The sequence below is a fragment of the Leuresthes tenuis genome, unplaced genomic scaffold, assembly GCF_036924035.1.
Source record: "Leuresthes tenuis unplaced genomic scaffold, fLeuTen1.0.hap1 SCAF_16, whole genome shotgun sequence".
NCBI classification, from domain to species: domain Eukaryota; kingdom Metazoa; phylum Chordata; class Actinopteri; order Atheriniformes; family Atherinopsidae; genus Leuresthes; species Leuresthes tenuis.
This window is the reverse complement of record NW_027325370.1, coordinates 18,577,360-18,587,223: the sequence shown is the minus strand read 5'-3', so window position 1 is coordinate 18,587,223 and position 9,864 is coordinate 18,577,360.

The window sequence follows — 9,864 nt, the reverse complement described above, 5'->3', positions numbered from 1 at the left end:
ATCTTTAAATCAAGATTCAATCAAACAGTGTCTCCAAGTAATAAAACAAAGGAAATTGTCCAAAGGGGATTCAGCACCCACCGTCAGAGGGTATCTGGCTGCAGTGGAAGCTCCACTTTGGTGTGCAACAGTCACTAACCCCAAAATGTCACATCATGAGATTAAAAGACAACAAAAAATTCACACAATCAAATCTGACACATTGTCAGTGTAACGTTATACCAAATTTTACTTTTAATTTCCACAATTCCTCCATACTGACTCACCATAAATGCTGTTTTTCTAAACCACCTCGACATAACCAACAAGAGAACAGACATTTTTCAACCTCCTTCGGTAAATTCAGGTACAGCAATGTAGGTTAGTTTTGGGAGAGCAAACTTTGGTCATTAATGAGCATCGTGTCTGTCACATTTCGATTGTTGCCTTTATGACCCAGCTGGTCGAGGCGGATGGCCACCCTTCCCGAGTCTGGTTCTGCCAGAGGTTTCTTCCTGTTAAAAGGGAGTCGTTCCTTTCCACAGTCGCCTCAGGCACGCTCAGGACAGGAGATTGGACTGAAGACAAGTTTCGGTGCAATCTCTTATCCTTAGCTAGGATATTATTTTTTTAATTGACTCTATATGAATTCATTGGATCATTTTTAAATTAATTAATTGGATTTCATTGGATTATGATTACAATGAATGGAATTCCAATTGGCTTGAATTGGACTATATTATTTAAGTGCCTTGAGATGACAATTGTTGGAATTTGGCGCTATATAAACAAAACTGAATTGAATTGAATTGAATGACACATCAACACATCATGACCACATGTGGGTTTAGGCAACAACATAATTTATTTAAGGTTATAAATCAAAAACTGTTTGGTTAGAGTTAGAAAAAGAAACTCAACACGGTTAGGGCAAAAATACATTCTTTGTACTATACCGCTGTCCTTAATAGATGCTGTTTTGATATTTTACATGCAATTGCTCTTATGACCACTAGAGGTTACATATTCTTTAAATATAATCATAGCGTCGCCATTGCCTGCATGAACAAGCGACTCATGAGGTTGTTATTGGGAGGACAGTCTCTGAAAAAAGGGTAGAAAAGTTAAAAAATAAAACATACACTGCCACATTGTTGAATTTGTAGTCATGTTGCTATATCATCTCACTTTTTTCCTATTATAAACTCACCACAAGAGGGCAGTGTTGCAGTTAAATGTAAATAATGATTAAAATGACCCTGCGTGCATATATGGCCTGTGGAGTCTGTTTTCAGGTGGACCTCAGCTGCAGAGAAAAGTTTTGAGCTGTACTTCCAACATTACACTAAAGTTATACATAATCATCTGTCTTTAATCAAAGAGAAATCTAAAAGACAAAAAGCAATGTATCTGTTTTTAGTTCAGGTACTAATGAGCCCAAAATTGATGTATGAGCTGTCATGATAACACCTAGATAGCATTAAACACAAGTCAACAGCAGCCTTGATGTCTTTAGTGCTTTTTCTGAACAGTTTCTTAGGTAATAAGTACCAAATAAACATTGTAGTTTAAACTGACAGGAGTGAGGTGGTGGTAGCTTAGGAGGGAGAGTGATCACCTGCCAATTGAAAGTTTGGTGTTTCAATCTCCAACATTAGCAGTATACATGTTAAAGTGTCAATAGATAAGAAACTGAAGCCCATATTGCCTCCAATGTGTGTGAGTATGTATGATGGAGAAATATTGCACTGTACCCTGTAACACTATAGACAGAGTTCTGTATGAATGTGTGTGGGAATAGGTTAATGTGACTTAGAATATGAAAGACTAGCGAAGTGCGTAATAGATGCAGTTCATTTTCCACTATTGGGTCAAAAAATCCCTCCATTGTTTACATTTTGACAGATAATGCTGTTCGATCAAACAGTGCTATTCACCCAAAGCTGACTGTGATGTTTTGACATGTCTTCTTACTTGTGCCTGACATACAGATGCTTGTCAGTACAGTCTCTATAGAACATTTCGGGTGTAGTCGTGCACCCAAAACACTTCACACCTCTGATAATAACCACAGCATCACTGTTGAGTGGACCTCAGCAGCATAACAGAAAACCTATTTTTCCCACTTTGAAGTTTTCCTATTCTTTGATGCATTTACTCAGTTTGAGTATTGCTCACGGGGTGCATGTAAAGTACTCTTATGTGCAGCTTCCTGCATCGTCTTTGCTTTCTTTTAGATCTTCTAAGGATGGCAAAAAGTTTTTTTCTGGTCTTTGAATATTTGGTGTTGTGCAAGTTTGTTATTCAGATCACATTTTATTCCCAGATCCAAAAATCTACAGCTTTATTTATGCTTCCTGTGAGGTTTTCACTATTTCATATTTGCTTTGCCATACATTTTTATTTTTGATAAACAGTGCTTGAAAGATACTTGAACAAGATTACTTCCAGCTCATTTGATGGAATAGGTATTTTCAAGCATGATGCGAAGTACACTGCCAAAAATCACACCGGAGGTTCCAAAGAGAAGAAAGTGAAAACTATGACCTGGCCAAGCAAGTCGCCTGAACTTAAATCCAATAGAACACCTTTATTGTTAAGAAGAAAGGTACATTGCAACCCCTGCATGAAAGAGCAGCTAAAAAAGAAGAAAAAAAAAAAACTTTATGAAGAATGACTGAAAAGCTTTCCGGAAATGTGTTACCATGGAGACAGGTGTTATTCACATCTATTACAAGGTTAATGGAAACAACTCGGCGTCCTAGCAGTGACACACACAGAAAAATAAGGGCTGATCAAATCGCCTGTTTTGCAGAGGAATCTTCCAACTGTGTGAAACGACCCGGAGGTAGTTCAGTGGCAGACGTGATTAGAGCTGTTTGAATTCTAAGCAGAGCTCCACTGCTGCCTTTACGATCTCCTTTGGCATGGGAACACCCGATTATCCTGCATGAAAGAAAAGAGACTTTTCTGTCCCATAATTCCTTCTGGCTGCAACTTGCTTTCAACAATTTTCAACAAGTTTTTCTAACTGTGATTTTTGTGAATAAATATGAGGACAGGAGGGTCAGTGTGAGGAGCCCGTGATAACACTATATTTATGTATTTACAAAGCTTGATAATATAGTAATATTCTATAATATCTCTAATATGATATATGTGAGAAAGCCCTCATGTAACACTGTAAGAATGCAATATGCAGTGTAATAATGTGTGAGCCACATCTCAGCTTTGTGTGGTCAAATTCTCATCTTTCCTAAGTTCTTAAGAAAATGTCCAAGCATCTTACCTTAACTACATAACATTTTCCATCAAGGTCAAGGAACATAGTTTAGAAAAGAGTTTTTTTTTACTATTCAACCAGACCCATGGACTGACCCAGTCAATCCAATTGTAAGAAGGGCGGCTGTAGCTCAGGAGGAAGAGCAGTCACCCACCAATCGGAAGGTCGGTGGTTCGACTCTGGCTTCCCCAGGATACATGTCGAAGCGTCCTTGGGCAAGACACTGAACCCCACGTTGCTCCCCCAGTGTATCATTGGGGGTATGAATGTGTGTGAATGCTTAGAAAGCACGTAGTTATGTCCTAAGACGTGCTGTATGAATGTGTGTGAGTGGGGTGAATGCGGCATGTAGTGAAGCGCTTTGAGTGGTCAGCTAGACTAGAAAAGCGCTGTACAAGTACAAGTACAAGTCCATTTACCATTTACCATTTAAGACAGTTGGACATAATACCATTCCCAAATTTTGGCTAATTTAAACAAACAAGGTTCCCTCTGTCCTCTGTCCAGCATAAGCACCCACTGACAGAGAACAACTACTCCATAATTCAGTTAACTGTCTGCAACTAATACTTTTTTTTTTAAATAAAAAATTTTGCAGAATAAAGATGACTCAAATTAAAGATGACCTTAACTTGAGAAAGAGATGGAAATGAAGAATCTAAACAGGGTCCCATATTAAATCCTTTTAATCAGATTTTCACTGTTTATATTAAACCTATACCATCTTTTCCTGAGGTCTACACATATTGCCATGCGCCTGTATTTTTGGACAAATTACCATTTTTCCAGTAATGGCATAGAGCTTAAAAGACACACTTCAGTAGTCCAGATAAATTATAAGCTCTGACAAAGGAACTCATTACTGAAACTCTCTTTTCCATTTCTGCCTGCTTCAAACTTTCTATCTCCATCACTGTCAAGTTTTTTTTGACCACTCATTTTCTGTCATAACCATCAAGTTTTATTTCTCCTCTGCCACTCTCAGCTCTCTGAAGTATGGCCAGAATACTAAAATAAGCCACTCAGACGGAGTTGCTTTTGCGTTGCTGAAGAGCAAAATTACTTTGACTTGATTTCAAGTGGTTGAGGAGCGAGGGAAGCAAAGGTGACTTGAAATAGAAGAAGAATATTGCACGTGGTATTGCAGTCGTGGAGATAATAAATGTAGAGCAAGTTGCGGAGCTGAAAGTCCAAATAACTAAATAGTTAATATAAGTCTGATTGCAGGCTCGGTGGAGGTCAGCTTGGTGCTTTTGACCCTCTCTGGTTTATGTTTTCTTGTTTATCTACGCAACCTGATTCTCATGAGGTTGTATGATCAAGCCGTCAGATTTAGTTAGCCGTATAATGAGCAGACTGACAGCTTATGTTGTCTGATTTCTACCATTTCAATCCTCAGGTCTCAATTTCTTGTCCCCTCGACAACATGAGACCTATCTCGGAAAGATGCACTGACAGTGGCTCGACAAACCAAAGAAGCTCCATCTAAATATCAACCTTTTTTGTCAATAAATGTAATACAAATAAGAAATAACCCCTCAAATCAGTTGATCTTTAATAGATGTATTTATATTTTGGATATTTGCCTCCCTATCAGAGTAGATTAACTACATATATATAAAAAAAACATGCTTTATGTATGCATGTTCTCCCCGTGTATGCGTGGGTTCTCTCCGGGTTCTCCGGCTTCCTCCCACCGTCCAAAAACATGCATGTTTGGTTAATTGGTGACTCTAAATTGTCCTTAGGAGTGAGTGTGAGTGTGCATGGTTGTTTGTCTCGTTTGTCTCTATGTGTGGCCCTGTGATGGACTGGCGACCTGTCCAGGGTGTACCCCGCCTTTCGCCTGATGACTGCTGGGATGGGCTCCAGCCCCCCCGCTACCCGATTGACGGTATAGAAAATGGATGGATGGATGCTTTGTGTACACTAACCTCAACTTACAGTGTCCGAAAGGCTTATGTTCCAGACCCCTTGACAATAGGACAGTCCATTACTCGACATGTGCTTAGAGTTAGATGAAGCAAATTGTTATTATTGTCACAGTTTATGTCATGTCAGTTTATGTTTAATCATGTTATGTTCTAGCCATGTTTTTCCCCTGTCACGTTCGGTTCACTCACGTCACCTGGCTCATTGTTCACAGCTGCACCTCATTCACTGATCACTCCCTCCACAGTATTTAGTTCCCTGGTTTACTTTCAGTCATTGCAGAATCCTTATCACTACTACTAACCCTTCATGCCACAGTCTTGTTTTGTCTTGCTTTGGTTCCCATAGTCTTGCTTTGTTATTTCATAGTTTAGTATTTTTGATCCGGCTTTGCCGCGCTTTATGTTATTTTTTGCCTTGTCTTGTTTTTGTTCTTGCTCCTTGTTTTTGAAAATTTTTATTTTTATTTTGAAGAACTGCATCTGGGTCCTACCCCTCCAACGAACCGTGACAATTATCGTGTAACTGTCTCGATCTTGGGTTTTGGTTGAGTTTTAGTTGAGATTTAGTCTTTTGGTTTTTGGACGACCATGTTTTGTTTTTCCACTATAGCTTTGGTTCATGTTTGATATCGAAATTTTAAACTTTTAAACTTGATGATTTTGCATACTGCTATCACAGCTGCAGATACAATATTTTTACGGAAAATGTGCAAATTCAGTTTTCCTTTGTCTTTGTCCATTTCATTAAGCCATTTTGAAGACATTAATTCAGATTTTTCATTTCACTGCAGTGCAAAAATTGAGGCGTTTTACCTTTGCTCTGTAAATAAACATGGCGTGTTAGGAAAATACAGTACTGAGCATGTCCCAACCGGCCCTGCCAGGTCAGTGCAACTTGTCACATCAGTCCCGAACTTTCTTCAAACAACTCCTTATTCCCTACCGCTAAAATTAATGATCCCACCCTCCTTTCAATTTCTAATAATTTGATAGAAAGTAATATGTTCCTTTGAAGTTTTGCTCTTCGAGCTTCTGAGATGTATGCTATACCTCAGCCGGACCTTCAAAGACACTCTTAAAGTCTTACTAGGACTCCAGCGCAACCACTTTAAGTAATCTTACCTGACGCATTGAAGAAATCAAAGAAAAGATAATAGTGATTTGCGTTGCCTCACCAAAGGTGACATAAGCCCAAAAGGTAAAACCAACAAATATGTCATTCTTTGGGTTTGCTTCTTTGTCATGGCTCCTCGTTCTCTTATTGCACTTCTAATTCCTTTCCCATGACAGTGTTTTCATCATCCTCATCTTCCTTGCTTTTCCCGCATAGTTAATTTATTGTTCTTTGTTCCTCTACCACCCTGAGGATCAAGTTGACCTTCAAGGCCTGCATGGGAAGGCATAGTCACACAATGTTCCCCCAGCAAGAGGAAGCACAGCAGGTGATGAGCAGTTTAATTCAAGAGTGATTAGAACTTCGTGTCCATAGCAACGGCAAAGCTAATTATAACTGCTTGTCAGTTCGTGCAGTAACTGCAGTTTGTGCAGTTTGTGCAGTTTACAATCTCTTAGGAGTTGGTTGGTGGTGATTCACAGCTGGTGGCACGACATACATTAAACCAGGACGAGGACACAATGACATAGAAAAAGAGTAAATGATATATGCAATAGAAAAAACAGCTTTTTTTGCATTTGTATTTCTCTCGAAAACACTTTGTTTGCCAGAACCGATTTGGAGTGCTACTGGTGGGTGAGGATAGTTGAAGTATTTTGATGTGGGAAGTTTAAAGGTCACAAGCTGCTGTGTCCGCTAGGCATATAGCAAACAGAGATCCATTTTTTTCTTTGCTCCTCATAATTTCCTTGGTGGACTGTAAGTTTGAACCTGAGAAGAGTGAAAGTCACAGTACATACAAATGATTTCCATCATCCTTGGTAGAATTGGTGTAACTATATTTGAAAAATGCAACGATGCCTGGACAAAAGCAACTTTATCCGTGACCCATGACCATCGTGATTTTTGCCAAGTACCCGTATAAACGTTGTGCAGCAACATAGACATGTGTTCATCATAATTTACACCAGCTGGTAATACAAGTACTGATATTAACAAATCTACATCAATGTCAAGTTTTCATTCCTTTATCACACAGTTCACAATCTAAGTCTAGAAAGGATGGTATCCTCAAAACCGCAGCAACTAGAATTTTAATTTCACAAAAAAAAATAAAAAATACATTCTCACCCGATATAATGTTATTTAGATTATTATTATTTTTTTTTGGTTTGTTTTTTACTTGATTTAGTTTTGGCTCTGTCTCAACATGGTCGATGTCAGCCATGTTCTGATAAACTTGCTATTTGCTACCTGTCCTGGACCAAAAGGCAGACAAAACCAAGAGCACAACTGGGTGATTATTCAAAGGCTAAAGGGCAAACCATGCTAAACAGCAGGCACTGAGCATTTGAAACAGATATAAAAAGAGAATTACTGTTGTGCTTGCACTCGGGAGTGTAAATACATTATTATAAAATGAAACAAGTGAAGGGGATTCATAATTTTTGCCAAGGTTTGTACATGAAATGAGTCCATCAACTTCACACCATTTAGTCCATTGAGGACAAACTTGTTTGAGGTGCGACATTAACAGCATTAACACACTCTTTTCATGCAATGCTGTCAGACCAGCCTCTGCATTGACTACTGAGAACTGAGAACATTTCTATTTATGCAGCTTGTTTACCTTTCTCATCTTATTGGAAAGATAAGGATGATTGTAATGAAAATGTTTGTTTGCCAGCAACAGGGCCTATTATTTCTAATGGATGCACCTGCGTTGCTGTGTTATTTTACTCTCTTTAGCTCGAGTTGACAATTTAATAGATTTTCTGAGGTGCATTTATTTATGACCCTGCTTACATATTTAAGGAAGAAGCACAGACTGTGAAAAAAGCTAGCCACCACATGTGTCTGCTCATAACAGTGACTTTAAGTGCAAATTGTACAATATTTTTGTTTTTAAACAAGCATTTATTGTTCATTTGCTAACTATGTGGACATATTTTCAATGGAAAACAATTGCAATATCAGCCAAATGAAGTATACAAACACAGAAAAATGGAGCTCCTTGCAAAATATTTAAAAAATAATATTTACATTTCATTGAATTAGAAAGACTGAGTCTTAGAGCAGTAAAGATGGAAACTGCATGGGCAAGTGGTTGAAAATCCCTGAAAAAAATGCAAATATTAGGCAGATTTCATGATCAACAGTCTAATGTTAATAAGGGATTTGGATAATCTAAAAAGGTATTTGTAGAGAGGGGAGAAACCTCAAAGTGGAATGACTATCTTCAGGTCCTCTGACGGCACTACACAAGAAAACAGGAAAATGCTGCACTGACTCAGGAGGACTCAAACCATTTGCCATCAACCAGTTTGTCACTGCATCCACAAATAAGGCTGTAACACAAATTCATTAAGACAGAGCTGTTCTGTCATTGCGTCTATTCCTTGATGGTAAATTTGGCTCATCGCTGCTGGCCTATTCTTTTTGTCACATCCATTTCCAATGCAGTCAAAACAATTTCATCCCCAATTTCAACGTCTTGTCTGCCATCCAGTGATCTTTTTGTCCACATTCTCTCTGCCAATCAGTCCAGAGTCCTTGTTCTTTAAATGTTATTGTTATTCTGTTATCTGCCTTTCAGGCTATCTTTCATGCAAGCCCTCTGTGCTGATTCAATGCCAGTGAGCCAATACTGACAAAAGCTGGATTTAAGTGCAATGCATCCATCATTAGTATGGATGTGCAAGCCAAAGTGTCTGCTGTGAAAGAGCTCTGTGACAATAGAAGTCCAGCTCCTGAGTGATGCATGCGTGGATGAGGCTGATGACGGTGAACTGCAGGCACATCAGTGAATCCCACTAATGATCAGTCACTTCCAACAGCTGTGCAGTTAATTTCAGTAGCTGAATCTCAGTGGTACAAAAAATGTGACCACATCATGGGTAATGCCAATTGTCACAGTATGTGTCTAATTTAGGATAAATGTCCAACAAGAAAACAAACAAACTCTAGGGTGCATGAATTTGATCACCATGCAATGGTAACGTGTGGCTCTTTTTCTGTAGAGAATGACACCATTTTTGCAGAAAACAGATGCCTTATCAAAACATTACGGACAAACGTATGTATGACGGTCATGTTGTAAAAAGATGATTGTTTTCTGATCCTGACACAGTGGTGTTACTGCCTACAAAGAACCAGGAAGTGACAGTTATATTGTAACGTTTTCCGTTTGCTTGTAACCGAGGGTGTCAACAAAATGGTGCATGTGAATGTGAGCGTCATGTTGTAAAAATGCATTTTGATTTTAGCATGATCATCCTCTAACCCATCCATCCATCCATCATCTGCCACTTATCCGAGGGTCGGGTCGCATGGGGCAGCAGCTTTAACAGAGAAACCCAGACGTCCCTGTCTAACCCTTGCTGAATAATTTTACTGTCTAAACAAGAACGTTAGTGTTTCAGTTAAATGTCATCAGGTTAATGACTGAGCATTACTTCAACGAGAAAACAGTTGCCACATGTTGACTTTGATCTCACATCACACAAAAGTGGATGGTTGAAAGCTTTGAGGCAACACAATGCAAACCTGTTACC